The 18972-nt window shown below is 37.5% G+C and overlaps 5 non-coding genes across 5 annotated transcripts; all 5 read right to left on the bottom strand.

The window, feature by feature from the left end:
* Positions 1–555: 555 nt before the first annotated feature.
* On the bottom strand, positions 556–628 carry TRNAF-GAA (transfer RNA phenylalanine (anticodon GAA)). Its single transcript has one exon. It is a non-coding gene; the product is annotated as a tRNA-Phe (tRNA).
* Positions 629–1715: 1087 nt separating this feature from the next.
* Positions 1716–1788, bottom strand: TRNAF-GAA (transfer RNA phenylalanine (anticodon GAA)). Its single transcript has one exon. It is a non-coding gene; the product is annotated as a tRNA-Phe (tRNA).
* A 5759-nt stretch (positions 1789–7547) lies between these two features.
* Positions 7548–7620, bottom strand: TRNAF-GAA (transfer RNA phenylalanine (anticodon GAA)). Its single transcript has one exon. It is a non-coding gene; the product is annotated as a tRNA-Phe (tRNA).
* Positions 7621–10464: 2844 nt separating this feature from the next.
* On the bottom strand, positions 10465–10537 carry TRNAF-GAA (transfer RNA phenylalanine (anticodon GAA)). Its single transcript has one exon. It is a non-coding gene; the product is annotated as a tRNA-Phe (tRNA).
* A 2843-nt stretch (positions 10538–13380) lies between these two features.
* TRNAF-GAA (transfer RNA phenylalanine (anticodon GAA)) lies at positions 13381–13453 on the bottom strand. Its single transcript has one exon. It is a non-coding gene; the product is annotated as a tRNA-Phe (tRNA).
* Positions 13454–18972: the final 5519 nt, after the last annotated feature.

Raw genomic sequence — 18972 nt, 5'->3', positions numbered from 1 at the left:
CCTCAAGCTCTTCAGTCTAACGATCTCCCAACTGAGATATTTCAGCCAACAAGTCCCTGTGGCCTCCTGATGTATTATTAATAATTGTAGACGATACATACAGAACCTGGTCATTCTATTTTCGTTTATAGTTATGTGTTAAAGTGTCCAGTATCATTCAGCAGGTAACTTGGTCTGATGAGTGAATATCCTTTTTAGGGGACAAGGTAAGTAGAATTTTTTTTTCTAAACTCTGAATTGACTTATACTCTGAAACACAGACCTATATGGCCAGGGTGTACAAGCTATGTCATCTGACTACTGACAGTTTTGTATAAGGGGAATTGGAGGCTGATGCAGGCAAAGCTTTACTTTAAAATAAAGCAAGAAGTTGCAAATAAATGAGGCATAGTTGAATACAAGAGAGGTGGAAGCAAATTTGAAAGGAAGACAGAAAGTAAATAATATGTTGAATTGATTGTGTTGTTGATCAGATTGATGAAAGGTTTTGATAAAGAAGAGCGTTGATTTAACTCCAAACAGCTTTTGTGACATGAAAAGCAGAAGTTGAAATTGTGCCGAAACCCGGGATTGAACCAGGGACCTTTAGATCTTCAGTCTAACGCTCTCCCAACTGAGCTATTTCGGCCTGCTGGTAGTTTGGGTCTTCATCCTTTCTTTTAAACTTCCCAAGAAAATAGATGCTAAACCTCATGCTAGAGCTATGTTTTAAGATGTCCTGTATCATTCATCAGTTAACGGGTGCAATAGGTAAATAGCATTTTTCGGATCCAGGTTAGGTAGCTTTTTTTTTTACTCTGAATGGACTAGCACCATATTACACAGAGGTATTTGGCCTGAGTAGGTAAGCTATGGCATCTGAATACTGAAATCTGTGTTCAAGGAGAAGTGGAAGCTGATGCAGACAAGAGTTTACTTTACAAAAAAGCATGAAATAGGAAACATTTGTAGTCGAAGCTGAATGCAAGAGAGGTGGAAGCAAATTTAGAAGGAGGACAGAAAGACAATTCTATGTTGAATTGATCATGTTGTCGATCAGTTGATCAAATATTTTGATAAATAAAGAAAGAAAAACTTGAGCTGATACCAAGAAATATTTTGTGAGAAGCAAGAAACCTCTCAGACTTTTCCGAAACCCAGCATTGAAAAAGGGACTTTTAGATTTTCAATCTAACACTCTCCCAACTGAGCTATTTCATCCAGCTGGCCATTTTGGCTTTCTGTTGTATTTTTGATAATTGTTAAAGATAAATGCAGACCCTGGTCATTCTATCTGCATGTGCAGTTATGTGTTAAATTGTCCAATATTATTCAGCAGCTAAATTGGTCTGATGGGTGAATTTCCTTTTTAGGAGCCAAGTTAGTTAGAAGATGTTTGTAAACTATGAATGGACTTATACTCAGACACACAGACCTATATGGCGAGGGTAGGCAAACTAGGTCATCTGACTACTAACAGTTTTGTATAAGGGGAACTCGAGGCTGATGCAGGCACAGCTTTACTTTCAATTAAAGGAAGAATTGGCAAATAAAGCAGGTAAAGTTGAATACAAAAGAGGTGGAAGCAAGTTTGACAGAAAGACAGAATGTAAAAAATATGTTGAAATGGTTGTCTTATCGATCAGCTTGATAAAAGGTTTTGATCATTATAAACAATGTCAATATGAGTTGACTCAAAATAGTCTTTGTGGCATGCAAAGCAGAAGTTCAAAATGTGCCGAAACCCGGGATCGAACCAGGGACCTTTAGATCTTCAGTCTAATGCTCTCCCAACTGAGCTATTTCGGCCTGCCAGCAGCTATAGTATTCAGCCTCTTTTTTTGAACAATCCCAGAACAGAGATGCAGAACCTGGATTTTCAATCTGAGGTTAGAGCTGTGTTTTAATGTGTCCTGCATTGTTCAGCAGCTAACTGGTGAAATGGGTGAGTAGCGTTTTTGGGATAAATGTTAGGTCGTTTTTCTTTTAAAACTCTGAGTGGACCAGCACTGTATTACACAGACGTATGTCGCCTGAGTAGGTAAGCTATGTCATCTCAATACTGACAACTTTGTTCAAGGAGAAGTGAAAGCTGATGCAGACAAGAGTTTACTTTGAAAAAAGTATAAAATGGGATAAATTCGTCATCAAAGCTGATGGCAAGAGAGGTGGAAGCAAGTTTAGAAGGAGGACAGAAAGACAACTTTTTGTTGAAGTTATCATGATGTTGATCAGTTGATAAAATATTTTGAGAAATAAAGAAAAAAAAACTAGAGCTGATTTCAAGAAATATTTTGCAAGAATGTAGGATCCCCTCGCACTGTGCTGAAAGTCAGGATTGAATCAGGTACCTTAAGCTCTTCAGTCTAACGATCTCCCAACTGAGATATTTCAGCCAACAAGTCCCTGTGGCCTCCTGATGTATTATTAATAATTGTAGACGATACATACAGAACCTGGTCATTCTATTTTCGTTTATAGTTATGTGTTAAAGTGTCCAGTATCATTCAGCAGGTAACTTGGTCTGATGAGTGAATATCCTTTTTAGGGGACAAGGTAAGTAGATTTTTTTTTTCTAAACTCTGAATTGACTTATACTCTGAAACACAGACCTATATGGCCAGGGTGTACAAGCTATGTCATCTGACTACTGACAGTTTTGTATAAGGGGAATTGGAGGCTGATGCAGGCAAAGCTTTACTTTAAAATAAAGCAAGAAGTTGCAAATAAATGAGGCATAGTTGAATACAAGAGAGGTGGAAGCAAGTTTGAAAGGAAGACAGAAAGTAAATAATATGTTGAATTGATTGTTTGTTGATCAGATTGATAAAAGGTTTTGATAAAGAAGAGCGTTGATTTAACTCCAAACAGCTTTTGTGACATGAAAAGCAGAAGTTGAAATGGTGCCGAAACCCGGGATTGAACCAGGGACCTTTAGATCTTCAGTCTAACCCTCTCCCAACTGAGATATTTCGGCCTGCTGGTAGTTTGGGTCTTCATCCTTTCTTTTAAACTTCCCTAGAAAATAGATGCTCAACCTCATGCTAGAGCTATGTTTTAAGATGTCCTGTATCATTCATCAGTTAACGGGTGCAATAGGTAAATAGCATTTTTCGGATCCAGGTTAGGTAGCTTTTTTTTTTACTCTGAATGGACTAGCACCATATTACACAGAGGTATTTGGCCTGAGTAGGTAAGCTATGTCATCTGAATACTGAAATCTGTGTTCAAGGAGAAGTGGAAGCTGATGCAGACAAGAGTTTACTTTACAAAAAAGCATGAAATAGGAAACATTTGTAGTCGAAGCTGAATGCAAGAGAGGTGGAAGCAAATTTAGAAGGAGGACAGAAAGACAATTCTATGTTGAATTGATCATGTTGTCGATCAGTTGATCAAATATTTTGATAAATAAAGAAAGAAAAACTTGAGCTGATACCAAGAAATATTTTGTGAGAAGCAAGAAACCTCTCAGACTTTTCCGAAACCCAGCATTGAACAAGGGACTTTTAGATTTTCAATCTAACACTCTCCCAACTGAACTATTTCATCCAGCTGGCCATTTTGGCTTTCTGTTGTATTTTTGATAATTGTTAAAGATAAATACAGACCCTGGTCATTCTATCTGCATGTGCAGTTATGTGTTAAATTGTCCAATATTATTCAGCAGCTAAATTGGTCTGATGGGTGAATTTCTTTTTTAGGAGCCAAGTTAGTTAGAAGATGTTTGTAAACTATGAATGGACTTATACTCAGACACACAGACCTATATGGCGAGGGTAGGCAAACTAGGTCATCTGACTACTAACAGTTTTGTATAAGGGAAACTCGAGGCTGATGCAAGCAAAGCTTTACTTTCAATTAAAGGAAGAATTGGCAAATAAAGCAGGTAAAGTTGAATACAAGAGAGGTGGAAGCAAGTTTGACAGAAAGACAGAATGTAAAAAATATGTTGAAATGGTTGTCTTATCGATCAGCTTGATAAAAGGTTTTGATCATTATAAACAACGTCAATATGAGTTGACTGCAAATAGCATTTGTGGCATGCAAAGCAGAAGTTCAAAATGTGCCTAAACCCGGGATCGAACCAGGGACCTTTAGATCTTCAGTCTACTGCTCTCCCAACTGAGCTATTTCATCCAGCTGGCAATTTTGGCTTTCTGTTGTATTTTTTATAATTGTTAAAGATAAACGCAGAACCTGGTCACTCTATCTGCATGTGCAGTTATGTGTTAAATTGTCCAGTATTATTCAGTAGCTAAATTGGTCTGATGGGTGAATTTCCTTTTTAGGAGCCAAGTTAGTTAGATGATGTTTGTAAACTATGAATGGACTTATACTCAGAAACACAGACCTATCTGGCGAGGGTCGGCAAGCTAGGTCATCTGACTACTAACAGTTTTGTATAAGGGGAACTGGAGGCTGATGCAGGCAAAGCTTTACTTTCAATTAAAGGAGGAATTGGGAAATAAAGGAGGCAAAGTTGAATACAAGAGAGGTGGAAGCAAGTTTGAAAGAAAGACAGAAAGTAAATAATATGTTGAATTAATTGTATTGTCGATTATCTTGATAAAAGGTTTTGATCATTATAAACAAAGTCAATATGAGTTGACTCAAAATAGTCTTTGTGGCATGCAAAGCAGAAGTTCAAAATGTGCCGAAAACCGGGATCGAACCAGGGACCTTTAGATCTTCAGTCTAACGCTCTCCCAACTGAGCTATTTCGGCCTGCCAGCAGCTATAGTATTCAGCCTCTTTTTTGGACAATCCCAGAACAGAGATGCAGAACCTGGATTTTTAATCTGAGGTTAGAGCTGTGTTTTAATGTGTCCTGCATTGTTCAGCAGCTAACTGGTGAAATGGGTGAGTAGCGTTTTTGGGATAAATGTTAGGTCGTTTTTCTTTTAAAACTCTGAGTGGACCAGCACTGTATTACACAGACGTATGTCGCCTGAGTAGGTAAGCTATGTCATCTCAATACTGACAACTTTGTTCAAGGAGAAGTGAAAGCTGATGCAGACAAGAGTTTACTTTGAAAAAAGTATAAAATGGGATAAATTCGTCATCAAAGCTGATGGCAAGAGAGGTGGAAGCAAGTTTAGAAGGAGGACAGAAAGACAACTTTTTGTTGAAGTTATCATGTTGTTGATCAGTTGATAAAATATTTTGAGAAATAAAGAAAAAAAAACTAGAGCTGATTTCAAGAAATATTTTGCAAGAATGTAGGATCCCCTCGCACTGTGCTGAAAGTCAGGATTGAATCAGGTACCTTAAGCTCTTCAGTCTAACGATCTCCCAACTGAGATATTTCAGCCAACAAGTCCCTGTGGCCTCCTGATGTATTATTAATAATTGTAGACGATACATACAGAACCTGGTCATTCTATTTTCGTTTATAGTTATGTGTTAAAGTGTCCAGTATCATTCAGCAGGTAACTTGGTCTGATGAGTGAATATCCTTTTTAGGGGACAAGGTAAGTAGAATTTTTTTTTCTAAACTCTGAATTGACTTATACTCTGAAACACAGACCTATATGGCCAGGGTGTACAAGCTATGTCATCTGACTACTGACAGTTTTGTATAAGGGGAATTGGAGGCTGATGCAGGCAAAGCTTTACTTTAAAATAAAGCAAGAAGTTGCAAATAAATGAGGCATAGTTGAATACAAGAGAGGTGGAAGCAAGTTTGAAAGGAAGACAGAAAGTAAATAATATGCTGAATTGATTGTGTTGTTGATCAGATTGATGAAAGGTTTTGATAAAGAAGAGCGTTGATTTAACTCCAAACAGCTTTTGTGACATGAAAAGCAGAAGTTGAAATTGTGACGAAACCCGGGATTGAACAAGGGACCTTTAGATCTTCAGTCTAACGCTCTCCCAACTGAGCTATTTCGGCCTGCTGGTAGTTTGGGTCTTCATCCTTTCTTTTAAACTTCCCAAGAAAATAGATGCTCAACCTCATGCTAGAGCTATGTTTTAAGATGTCCTGTATCATTCATCAGTTAACGGGTGCAATAGGTAAATAGCATTTTTCGGATCCAGGTTAGGTAGCTTTTTTTTTTACTCTGAATGGACTAGCACCATATTACACAGAGGTATTTGGCCTGAGTAGGTAAGCTATGTCATCTGAATACTGAAATCTGTGTTCAAGGAGAAGTGGAAGCTGATGCAGACAAGAGTTTACTTTACAAAAAAGCATGAAATAGGAAACATTTGTAGTCGAAGCTGAATGCAAGAGAGGTGGAAGCAAATTTAGAAGGAGGACAGAAAGACAATTCTATGTTGAATTGATCATGTTGTCGATCAGTTGATCAAATATTTTGATAAATAAAGAAAGAAAAACTTGAGCTGATACCAAGAAATATTTTGTGAGAAGCAAGAAACCTCTCAGACTTTTCCGAAACCCAGCATTGAACAAGGGACTTTTAGATTTTCTATCTAACACTCTCCAAACTGAGCTATTTCATCCAGCTTGCCATTTTGGCTTTCTGTTGTATTTTTGATAATTGTTAAAGATAAATGCAGACCCTGGTCATTCTATCTGCATGTGCAGTTATGTGTTAAATTGTCCAATATTATTCAGAAGCTAAATTGGTCTGATGGGTGAATTTCCTTTTTAGGAGCCAAGTTAGTTAGAAGATGTTTGTAAACTATGAATGGACTTATACTCAGACACACAGACCTATATGGCGAGGGTAGGCAAACTAGGTCATCTGACTACTAACAGTTTTGTATAAGGGGAACTCGAGGCTGATGCAAGCAAAGCTTTACTTTCAATTAAAGGAAGAATTGGCAAATAAAGCAGGTAAAGTTGAATACAAGAGAGGTGGAAGCAAGTTTGACAGAAAGACAGAATGTAAAAAATACGTTGAAATGGTTGTCTTATCGATCAGCTTGATAAAAGGTTTTGATCATTATAAACAACGTCAATATGAGTTGACTCCAAATAGCATTTGTGGCATGCAAAGCAGAAGTTCAAAATGTGCCTAAACCCGGGATTGAACCAGGGACCTTTAGATCTTCAGTCTACTGCTCTCCCAACTGAGCTATTTCATCCAGCTGGCAATTTTGGCTTTCTGTTGTATTTTTTATAATTGTTAAAGATAAATGCAGAACCTGGTCACTCTATCTGCATGTGCAGTTATGTGTTAAATTGTCCAGTATTATTCAGTAGCTAAATTGGTCTGATGGGTGAATTTCCTTTTTAGGAGCCAAGTTAGTTAGATGATGTTTGTAAACTATGAATGGACTTATACTCAGAAACACAGACCTATCTGGCGAGGGTCGGCAAGCTAGGTCATCTGACTACTAACAGTTTTGTATAAGGGGAATTGGAGGCTGATGCAGGCAAAGCTTTACTTTCAATTAAAGGAAGAATTGGGAAATAAAGGAGGCAAAGTTGAATACAAGAGAGGTGGAAGCAAGTTTGAAAGAAAGACAGAAAGTAAATAATATGTTGAATAAATTGTATTGTCGATTATCTTGATAAAAGGTTTTGATCATTATAAACAAAGTCAATATGAGTTGACTCAAAATAGTCTTTGTGGCATGCAAAGCAGAAGTTCAAAATGTGCCGAAACCCGGGATCGAACCAGGGACCTTTAGATCTTCAGTCTAACGCTCTCCCAACTGAGCTATTTCGGCCTGCCAGCAGCTATAGTATTCAGCCTCTTTTTTTGAACAATCCCAGAACAGAGATGCAGAACCTGGATTTTCAATCTGAGGTTAGAGCTGTGTTTTAATGTGTCCTGCATTGTTCAGCAGCTAACTGGTGAAATGGGTGAGTAGCGTTTTTGGGATAAATGTTAGGTCGTTTTTCTTTTAAAACTCTGAGTGGACCAGCACTGTATTACACAGACGTATGTCGCCTGAGTAGGTAAGCTATGTCATCTCAATACTGACAACTTTGTTCAAGGAGAAGTGAAAGCTGATGCAGACAAGAGTTTACTTTGAAAAAAGTATAAAATGGGATAAATTCGTCATCAAAGCTGATGGCAAGAGAGGTGGAAGCAAGTTTAGAAGGAGGACAGAAAGACAACTTTTTGTTGAAGTTATCATGTTGTTGATCAGTTGATAAAATATTTTGAGAAATAAAGAAAAAAAAACTAGAGCTGATTTCAAGAAATATTTTGCAAGAATGTAGGATCCCCTCGCACTGTGCTGAAAGTCAGGATTGAATCAGGTACCTTAAGCTCTTCAGTCTAACGATCTCCCAACTGAGATATTTCAGCCAACAAGTCCTTGTGGCCTCCTAATGTATTATTAATAATTGTAGACGATACATACAGAACCTGGTCATTCTATTTTCGTTTATAGTTATGTGTTAAAGTGTCCAGTATCATTCAGCAGGTAACTTGGTCTGATGAGTGAATATCCTTTTTAGGGGACAAGGTAAGTAGAATTTTTTTTTCTAAACTCTGAATTGACTTATACTCTGAAACACAGACCTATATGGCCAGGGTGTACAAGCTATGTCATCTGACTACTGACAGTTTTGTATAAGGGGAATTGGAGGCTGATGCAGGCAAAGCTTTACTTTAAAATAAAGCAAGAAGTTGCAAATAAATGAGGCATAGTTGAATACAAGAGAGGTGGAAGCAAGTTTGAAAGGAAGACAGAAAGTAAATAATATGTTGAATTGATTGTGTTGTTGATCATATTGATGAAAGGTTTTGATAAAGAAGAGCATTGATTTAACTCCAAACAGCTTTTGTGACATGAAAAGCAGAAGTTGAAATTGTGCCGAAACCCGGGATTGAACCAGGGACCTTTAGATCTTCAGTCTAACGCTCTCCCAACTGACCTATTTCGGCCTGCTTGTAGTTTGGGTCTTCATCCTTTCTTTTAAACTTCCCAAGAAAATAGATGCTCAACCTCATGCTAGAGCTATGTTTTAAGATGTCCTGTATCATTCATCAGTTAACGGGTGCAATAGGTAAATAGCATTTTTCGGATCCAGGTTAGGTAGCTATTTTTTTTACTCTGAATGGACTAGCACCATATTACACAGAGGTATTTGGCCTGAGTAGGTAAGCTATGTCATCTGAATACTGAAATCTGTGTTCAAGGAGAAGTGGAAGCTGATGCAGACAAGAGTTTACTTTACAAAAAAGCATGAAATAGGAAACATTTGTAGTCGAAGCTGAATGCAAGAGAGGTGGAAGCAAATTTAGAAGGAGGACAGAAAGACAATTCTATGTTGAATTGATCATGTTGTCGATCAGTTGATCAAATATTTTGATAAATAAAGAAAGAAAAACTTGAGCTGATACCAAGAAATATTTTGTGAGAAGCAAGAAACCTCTCAGACTTTTCCGAAACCCAGCATTGAACAAGGGACTTTTAGATTTTCAATCTAACACTCTCCCAACTGAGCTATTTCATCCAGCTGGCCATTTTTGCTTTCTGTTGTATTTTTGATAATTGTTAAAGATAAATGCAGACCCTGGTCATTCTATCTGCATGTGCAGTTATGTGTTAAATTGTCCAATATTATTCAGCAGCTAAATTGGTCTGATGGGTGAATTTCCTTTTTAGGAGCCAAGTTAGTTAGAAGATGTTTGTAAACTATGAATGGACTTATACTCAGACACACAGACCTATATGGTGAGGGTAGGCAAACTAGGTCATCTGACTACTAACAGTTTTGTATAAGGGGAACTCGAGGCTGATGCAAGCAAAGCTTTACTTTCAATTAAAGGAAGAATTGGCAAATAAAGCAGGTAAAGTTGAATACAAGAGAGGTGGAAGCAAGTTTGACAGAAAGACAGAATGTAAAAAATATGTTGAAATGGTTGTCTTATCGATCAGCTTGATAAAAGGTTTTGATCATTATAAACAACGTCAATATGAGTTGACTCCAAATAGCATTTGTGGCATGCAAAGCAGAAGTTCAAAATGTGCCTAAACCCGGGATTGAACCAGGGACCTTTAGATCTTCAGTCTACTGCTCTCCCAACTGAGCTATTTCATCCAGCTGGCAATTTTGGCTTTCTGTTGTATTTTTTATAATTGTTAAAGATAAATGCAGAACCTGGTCACTCTATCTGCATGTGCAGTTATGTGTTAAATTGTCCAGTATTATTCAGTAGCTAAATTGGTCTGATGGGTGAATTTCCTTTTTAGGAGCCAAGTTAGTTAGATGATGTTTGTAAACTATGAATGGACTTATACTCAGAAACACAGACCTATATGGCGAGGGTCGGCAAGCTAGGTCATCTGACTACTAACAGTTTTGTATAAGGGGAACTGGAGGCTGATGCAGGCAAAGCTTTACTTTCAATTAAAGGAAGAATTGGGAAATAAAGGAGGCAAAGTTGAATACAAGAGAGGTGGAAGCAAGTTTGAAAGAAAGACAGAAAGTAGATAATATGTTGAATTAATTGTATTGTCGATTATCTTGATAAAAGGTTTTGATCATTATAAACAAAGTCAATATGAGTTGACTCAAAATAGTCTTTGTGGCATGCAAAGCAGAAGTTCAAAATGTGCCGAAACCCGGGATCGAACCAGGGACCTTTAGATCTTCAGTCTAACGCTCTCCCAACTGAGCTATTTCGGCCTGCCAGCAGCTATAGTATTCAGCCTCTTTTTTTGAACAATCCCAGAACAGAGATGCAGAACCTGGATTTTCAATCTGAGGTTAGAGCTGTGTTTTAATGTGTCCTGCATTGTTCAGCAGCTAACTGGTGAAATGGGTGAGTAGCGTTTTTGGGATAAATGTTAGGTCGTTTTTCTTTTAAAACTCTGAGTGGACCAGCACTGTATTACACAGACGTATGTCGCCTGAGTAGGTAAGCTATGTCATCTCAATACTGACAACTTTGTTCAAGGAGAAGTGAAAGCTGATGCAGACAAGAGTTTACTTTGAAAAAAGTATAAAATGGGATAAATTCGTCATCAAAGTTGATGGCAAGAGAGGTGGAAGCAAGTTTAGAAGGAGGACAGAAAGACAACTTTTTGTTGAAGTTATCATGTTGTTGATCAGTTGATAAAATATTTTGAGAAATAAAGAAAAAAAACTAGAGCTGATTTCAAGAAATATTTTGCAAGAATTAGGATCCCCTCGCACTGTGCTGAAAGTCAGGATTGAATCAGGTACCTTAAGCTCTTCAGTCTAACGATCTCCCAACTGAGATATTTCAGCCAACAAGTCCCTGTGGCCTCCTGATGTATTATTAATAATTGTAGACGATACATACAGAACCTGGTCATTCTATTTTCGTTTATAGTTATGTGTTAAAGTGTCCAGTATCATTCAGCAGGTAACTTGGTCTGATGAGTGAATATCCTTTTTAGGGGACAAGGTAGGTAGAATTTTTTTTTCTAAACTCTGAATTGACTTATACTCTGAAACACAGACCTATATGGCCAGGGTGTACAAGCTATGTCATCTGACTACTGACAGTTTTGTATAAGGGGAATTGGAGGCTGATGCAGGCAAAGCTTTACTTTAAAATAAAGCAAGAAGTTGCAAATAAATGAGGCATAATTGAATACAAGAGAGGTGGAAGTAAGTTTGAAAGGAAGACAGAAAGTAAATAATATGTTGAATTGATTGTGTTGTTGATCAGATTGATAAAAGGTTTTGATAAAGAAGAGCGTTGATTTAACTCCAAACAGCTTTTGTGACATGAAAAGCAGAAGTTGAAATTGTGCCGAAACCCGGGATTGAACCAGGGACCTTTAGATCTTCTGTCTAACACTCTCCCAACTGAGCTATTTCAGCCTGCTGGTAGTTTGGGTCTTCATCCTTTCTTTTAAACTTCCCAAGAAAATAGATGCTCAACCTCATGCTAGAGCTATGTTTTAAGATGTCCTGTATCATTCATCAGTTAACGGGTGCAATAGGTAAATAGCATTTTTCGGATCCAGGTTAGGTAGCTTTTGTTTTTTACTCTGAATGGACTAGCACCATATTACACAGAGGTATTTGGCCTGAGTAGGTAAGCTATGTCATCTGAATACTGAAATCTGTGTTCAAGGAGAAGTGGAAGCTGATGCAGACAAGAGTTTACTTTACAAAAAAGCATGAAATAGGAAACATTTGTAGTCGAAGCTGAATGCAAGAGAGGTGGAAGCAAATTTAGAAGGAGGACAGAAAGACAATTCTATGTTGAATTGATCATGTTTTCGATCAGTTGATCAAATATTTTGATAAATAAAGAAAGAAAAACTTGAGCTGATACCAAGAAATATTTTGTGAGAAGCAAGAAACCTCTCAGACTTTTCCGAAACCCAGCATTGAACAAGGGACTTTTAGATTTTCAATATAACACTCTCCCAACTGAGCTATTTCATCCAGCTGGCCATTTTGGCTTTCTGTTGTATTTTTGATAATTGTTAAAGATAAATGCAGACCCTGGTCATTCTATCTGCATGTGCAGTTATGTGTTAAATTGTCCAATATTATTCAGCAGCTAAATTGGTCTGATGGGTGAATTTCCTTTTTAGGAGCCAAGTTAGTTAGAAGATGTTTGTAAACTATGAATGGACTTATACTCAGACACACAGACCTATATGGCGAGGGTAGGCAAACTAGGTCATCTGACTACTAACAGTTTTGTATAAGGGGAACTCGAGGCTGATGCAGGCAAAGCTTTACTTTCAATTAAAGGAAGAATTGGCAAATAAAGCAGGTAAAGTTGAATACAAGAGAGGTGGAAGCAAGTTTGACAGAAAGACAGAATGTAAAAAATATGTTGAAATGGTTGTCTTATCGATCAGCTTGATAAAAGGTTTTGATCATTATAAACAACGTCAATATGAGTTGACTCCAAATAGCATTTGTGGCATGCAAAGCAAAAGTTCAAAATGTGCCTAAACCCGGGATTGAACCAGGGACCTTTAGATATTCAGTCTACTGCTCTCCCAACTGAGCTATTTCATCCAGCTGGCAAGTTTGGCTTTCTGTTGTATTTTTTATAATTGTTAAAGATAAATGCAGAACCTGGTCACTCTATCTGCGTGTGCAGTTATGTGTTAAATTGTCCAGTATTATTCAGTAGCTAAATTGGTCTGATGGGTGAATTTCCTTTTTAGGAGCCAAGTTAGTTAGATGATGTTTGTAAACTATGAATGGACTTATACTCAGAAACACAGACCTATATGGCGAGGGTCGGCAAGCTAGGTCATCTGACTACTAACAGTTTTGTATAAGGGGAACTGGAGGCTGATGCAGGCAAAGCTTTACTTTCAATTAAAGGAAGAATTGGGAAATAAAGGAGGCAAAGTTGAATACAAGAGAGGTGGAAGCAAGTTTGAAAGAAAGACAGAAAGTAAATAATATGTTGAATTAATTGTATTGTCGATTATCTTGATAAAAGGTTTTGATCATTATAAACAAAGTCAATATGAGTTGACTCAAAATAGTCTTTGTGGCATGCAAAGCAGAAGTTCAAAATGTGCCGAAACCCGGGATCGAACCAGGGACCTTTAGATCTTCAGTCTAACGCTCTCCCAACTGAGCTATTTCGGCCTGCCAGCAGTTATAGTATTCAGCCTCTTTTTTTGAACAATCCCAGAACAGAGATGCAGAACCTGGATTTTCAATCTGAGGTTAGAGCTGTGTTTTAATGTGTCCTGCATTGTTCAGCAGCTAACTGGTGAAATGGGTGAGTAGCGTTTTTGGGATAAATGTTAGGTCGTTTTTCTTTTAAAACTCTGAGTGGACCAGCACTGTATTACACAGACGTATGTCGCCTGAGTAGGTAAGCTATGTCATCTCAATACTGACAACTTTGTTCAAGGAGAAGTGAAAGCTGATGCAGACAAGAGTTTACTTTGAAAAAAGTATAAAATGGGATAAATTCGTCATCAAAGTTGATGGCAAGAGAGGTGGAAGCAAGTTTAGAAGGAGGACAGAAAGACAACTTTTTGTTGAAGTTATCATGTTGTTGATCAGTTGATAAAATATTTTGAGAAATAAAGAAAAAAAACTAGAGCTGATTTCAAGAAATATTTTGCAAGAATTAGGATCCCCTCGCACTGTGCTGAAAGTCAGGATTGAATCAGGTACCTTAAGCTCTTCAGTCTAACGATCTCCCAACTGAGATATTTCAGCCAACAAGTCCCTGTGGCCTCCTGATGTATTATTAATAATTGTAGACGATACATACAGAACCTGGTCATTCTATTTTCGTTTATAGTTATGTGTTAAAGTGTCCAGTATCATTCAGCAGGTAACTTGGTCTGATGAGTGAATATCCTTTTTAGGGGACAAGGTAGGTAGAATTTTTTTTTCTAAACTCTGAATTGACTTATACTCTGAAACACAGACCTATATGGCCAGGGTGTACAAGCTATGTCATCTGACTACTGACAGTTTTGTATAAGGGGAATTGGAGGCTGATGCAGGCAAAGCTTTACTTTAAAATAAAGCAAGAAGTTGCAAATAAATGAGGCATAATTGAATACAAGAGAGGTGGAAGTAAGTTTGAAAGGAAGACAGAAAGTAAATAATATGTTGAATTGATTGTGTTGTTGATCAGATTGATAAAAGGTTTTGATAAAGAAGAGCGTTGATTTAACTCCAAACAGCTTTTGTGACATGAAAAGCAGAAGTTGAAATTGTGCCGAAACCCGGGATTGAACCAGGGACCTTTAGATCTTCTGTCTAACGCTCTCCCAACTGAGCTATTTCAGCCTGCTGGTAGTTTGGGTCTTCATCCTTTCTTTTAAACTTCCCAAGAAAATAGATGCTCAACCTCATGCTAGAGCTATGTTTTAAGATGTCCTGTATCATTCATCAGTTAACGGGTGCAATAGGTAAATAGCATTTTTCGGATCCAGGTTAGGTAGCTTTTGTTTTTTACTCTGAATGGACTAGCACCATATTACACAGAGGTATTTGGCCTGAGTAGGTAAGCTATGTCATCTGAATACTGAAATCTGTGTTCAAGGAGAAGTGGAAGCTGATGCAGACAAGAGTTTACTTTACAAAAAAGCATGAAATAGGAAACATTTGTAGTCGAAGCTGAATGCAAGAGAGGTGGAAGCAAATTTAGAAGGAGGACAGAAAGACAATTCTATGTTGAATTGATCATGTTTTCGATCAGTTGATCAAATATTTTGATAAATAAAGAAAGAAAAACTTGAGCTGATACCAAGAAATATTTTGTGAGAAGCAAGAAACCTCTCAGACTTTTCCGAAACCCAGCATTGAACAAGGGACTTTTAGATTTTCAATATAACACTCTCCCAACTGAGCTATTTCATCCAGCTGGCCATTTTGGCTTTCTGTTGTATTTTTGATAATTGTTAAAGATAAATGCAGACCCTGGTCATTCTATCTGCATGTGCAGTTATGTGTTAAATTGTCCAATATTATTCAGCAGCTAAATTGGTCTGATGGGTGAATTTCCTTTTTAGGAGCCAAGTTAGTTAGAAGATGTTTGTAAACTATGAATGGACTTATACTCAGACACACAGACCTATATGGCGAGGGTAGGCAAACTAGGTCATCTGACTACTAACAGTTTTGTATAAGGGGAACTCGAGGCTGATGCAGGCAAAGCTTTACTTTCAATTAAAGGAAGAATTGGCAAATAAAGCAGGTAAAGTTGAATACAAGAGAGGTGGAAGCAAGTTTGACAGAAAGACAGAATGTAAAAAATATGTTGAAATGGTTGTCTTATCGATCAGCTTGATAAAAGGTTTTGATCATTATAAACAACGTCAATATGAGTTGACTCCAAATAGCATTTGTGGCATGCAAAGCAAAAGTTCAAAATGTGCCTAAACCCGGGATTGAACCAGGGACCTTTAGATATTCAGTCTACTGCTCTCCCAACTGAGCTATTTCATCCAGCTGGCAAGTTTGGCTTTCTGTTGTATTTTTTATAATTGTTAAAGATAAATGCAGAACCTGGTCACTCTATCTGCGTGTGCAGTTATGTGTTAAATTGTCCAGTATTATTCAGTAGCTAAATTGGTCTGATGGGTGAATTTCCTTTTTAGGAGCCAAGTTAGTTAGATGATGTTTGTAAACTATGAATGGACTTATACTCAGAAACACAGACCTATATGGCGAGGGTCGGCAAGCTAGGTCATCTGACTACTAACAGTTTTGTATAAGGGGAACTGGAGGCTGATGCAGGCAAAGCTTTACTTTCAATTAAAGGAAGAATTGGGAAATAAAGGAGGCAAAGTTGAATACAAGAGAGGTGGAAGCAAGTTTGAAAGAAAGACAGAAAGTAAATAATATGTTGAATTAATTGTATTGTTGATTATCTTGATAAAAGGTTTTGATCATTATAAACAAAGTCAATATGAGTTGACTCAAAATAGTCTTTGTGGCATGCAAAGCAGAAGTTCAAAATGTGCCGAAACCCGGGATCGAACCAGGGACCTTTAGATCTTCAGTCTAACGCACTCCCAACTGAGCTATTTCGGCCTGCCAGCAGCTATACTATTCAGCCTCTTTTTTTGAACAATCCCAGAACAGAGATGCAGAACCTGGATTTTCAATCTGAGGTTAGAGCTGTGTTTTAATGTGTCCTGCATTGTTCAGCAGCTAACTGGTGAAATGGGTGAGTAGCGTTTTTGGGATAAATGTTAGGTCGTTTTTCTTTTAAAACTCTAAGTGGACCAGCACTGTATTACACAGACGTATGTCGCCTGAGTAGGTAAGCTATGTCATCTCAATACTGACAACTTTGTTCAAGGAGAAGTGAAAGCTGATGCAGACAAGAGTTTACTTTGAAAAAAGTATAAAATGGGATAAATTCGTCATCAAAGCTGATGGCAAGAGAGGTGGAAGCAAGTTTAGAAGGAGGACAGAAAGACAACTTTTTGTTGAAGTTATCATGTTGTTGATCAGTTGATAAAATATTTTGAGAAATAAATAAAAAAAAACCTAGAGCTGATTTCAAGAAATATTTTGCAAGAATGTAGGATCCCCTCGCACTGTGCTGAAAGTCAGGATTGAATCAGGTACCTTAAGCTCTTCAGTCTAACGATCTCCCAACTGAGATATTTCAGCCAACAAGTCCCTGTGGCCTCCTGATGTATTATTAATAATTGTAGACGATACATACAGAACCTGGTCATTCTATTTTCGTTTATAGTTATGTGTTAAAGTGTCCAGTATCATTCAGCAGGTAACTTGGTCTGATGAGTGAATATCCTTTTTAGGGGACAATGTAGGTAGAATTTTTTTTTCTAAACTCTGAATTGACTTATACTCTGAAACACAGACCTATATGGCCAGGGTGTACAAGCTATGTCATCTGACTACTGACAGTTTTGTATAAGGGGAATTGGAGGCTGATGCAGGCAAAGCTTTACTTTAAAATAAAGCAAGAAGTTTCAAATAAATGAGGCATAGTTGAATACAAGAGAGGTGGAAGCAAGTTTGAAAGGAAGACAGAAAGTAAATAATATGTTGAATTGATTGTGTTGTTGATCAGATTGATAAAAGGTTTTGATAAAGAAGAGCGTTGATTTAACTCCAAACAGCTTTTGTGACATGAAAAGCAGAAGTTGAAATTGTGCCGAAACCCGGGATTGAACCAGGGACCTTTAGATCTTCAGTCTAACGCGCTCCCAACTGAGCTATTTCCGCCTGCTGGTAGGTTGGGTCTTCATCCTTTCTTATAAACTTCCCAAGAAAATAGATGCTCAACCTCATGCTAGAGCTATGTTTTAAGATGTCCTGTATCATTCATCAGTTAACGGGTGCAATAGGTAAATAGCATTTTTCGGATCCAGGTTAGGTAGCTTTTGTTTTTTACTCTGAATGTACTAGCACCATATTACACAGAGGTATTTGGCCTGAGTAGGTAAGCTATGTCATCTGAATACTGAAATCTGTGTTCAAGGAGAAGTGGAAGCTGATGCAGACAAGAGTTTACTTTACAAAAAAGCATGAAATAGGAAACATTTGTAGTCTAAGCTGAATGCAAGAGAGGTGGAAGCAAATTTAGAAGGAGGACAGAAAGACAATTCTATGTTGAATTGATCATGTTGTCGATCAGTTGATCAAATATTTTGATAAATAAAGAAAGAAAAACTTGAGCTGATACCAAGAAATATTTTGTGAGAAGCAAGAAACCTCTCAGACTTTTCCGAAACCCAGCATTGAACAAGGGACTTTTAGATTTTCAATCTAACACTCTCCCAACTGAGCTATTTCATCCAGCTGGCCATTTTGGCTTTCTGTTGTATTTTTGATAATTGTTAAAGATAAATGCAGACCCTGGTCATTCTATCTGCATGTGCAGTTATGTGTTAAATTGTCCAATATTATTCAGCAGCTAAATTGGTCTGATGGGTGAATTTCCTTTTTAGGAGCCAAGTTAGTTAGAAGATGTTTGTAAACTATGAATGGACTTATACTCAGACACACAGACCTATATGGCGAGGGTAGGCAAACTAGGTCATCTGACTACTAACAGTTTTGTATAAGGGGAACTCGAGGCTGATGCAGGCAAAGCTTTACTTTCAATTAAAGGAAGAATTGGCAAATAAAGCAGGTAAAGTTGAATACAAGAGAGGTGGAAGCAAGTTTGACAGAAAGACAGAATGTAAAAAATATGTTGAAATGGTTGTCTTATCGATCAGCTTGATAAAAGGTTTTGATCATTATAAACAACGTCAATATGAGTTGACTCCAAATAGCATTTGTGGCATGCAAAGCAGAAGTTCAAAATGTGCCTAAACCCGGGATTGAACCAGGGACCTTTAGATCTTCAGTCTACTGCTCTCCCAACTGAGCTATTTCATCCAGCTGGCAATTTTGGCATTCTGTTGTATTTTTTATAATTGTTAAAGATAAATGCAGAACCTGGTCACTCTATCTGCATGTGCAGTTACGTGTTAAATTGTCCAGTATTATTCAGTAGCTAAATTGGTCTGATGGGTGAATTTCCTTTTTAGGAGCCAAGTTAGTTAGATGATGTTTGTAAACTATGAATGGACTTATACTCAGAAACACAGACCTATATGGCGAGGGTCGGCAAGCTAGGTCATCTGACTACTAACAGTTTTGTATAAGGG

Source organism: Triturus cristatus, chromosome 8 (assembly GCF_964204655.1).
Source record: "Triturus cristatus chromosome 8, aTriCri1.1, whole genome shotgun sequence".
In the NCBI taxonomy this organism is placed as follows: Eukaryota; Metazoa; Chordata; class Amphibia; order Caudata; family Salamandridae; genus Triturus; species Triturus cristatus.
Note: the sequence above shows the minus strand (reverse complement) of the source record. Positions and strands in the feature narration are given on the sequence as shown.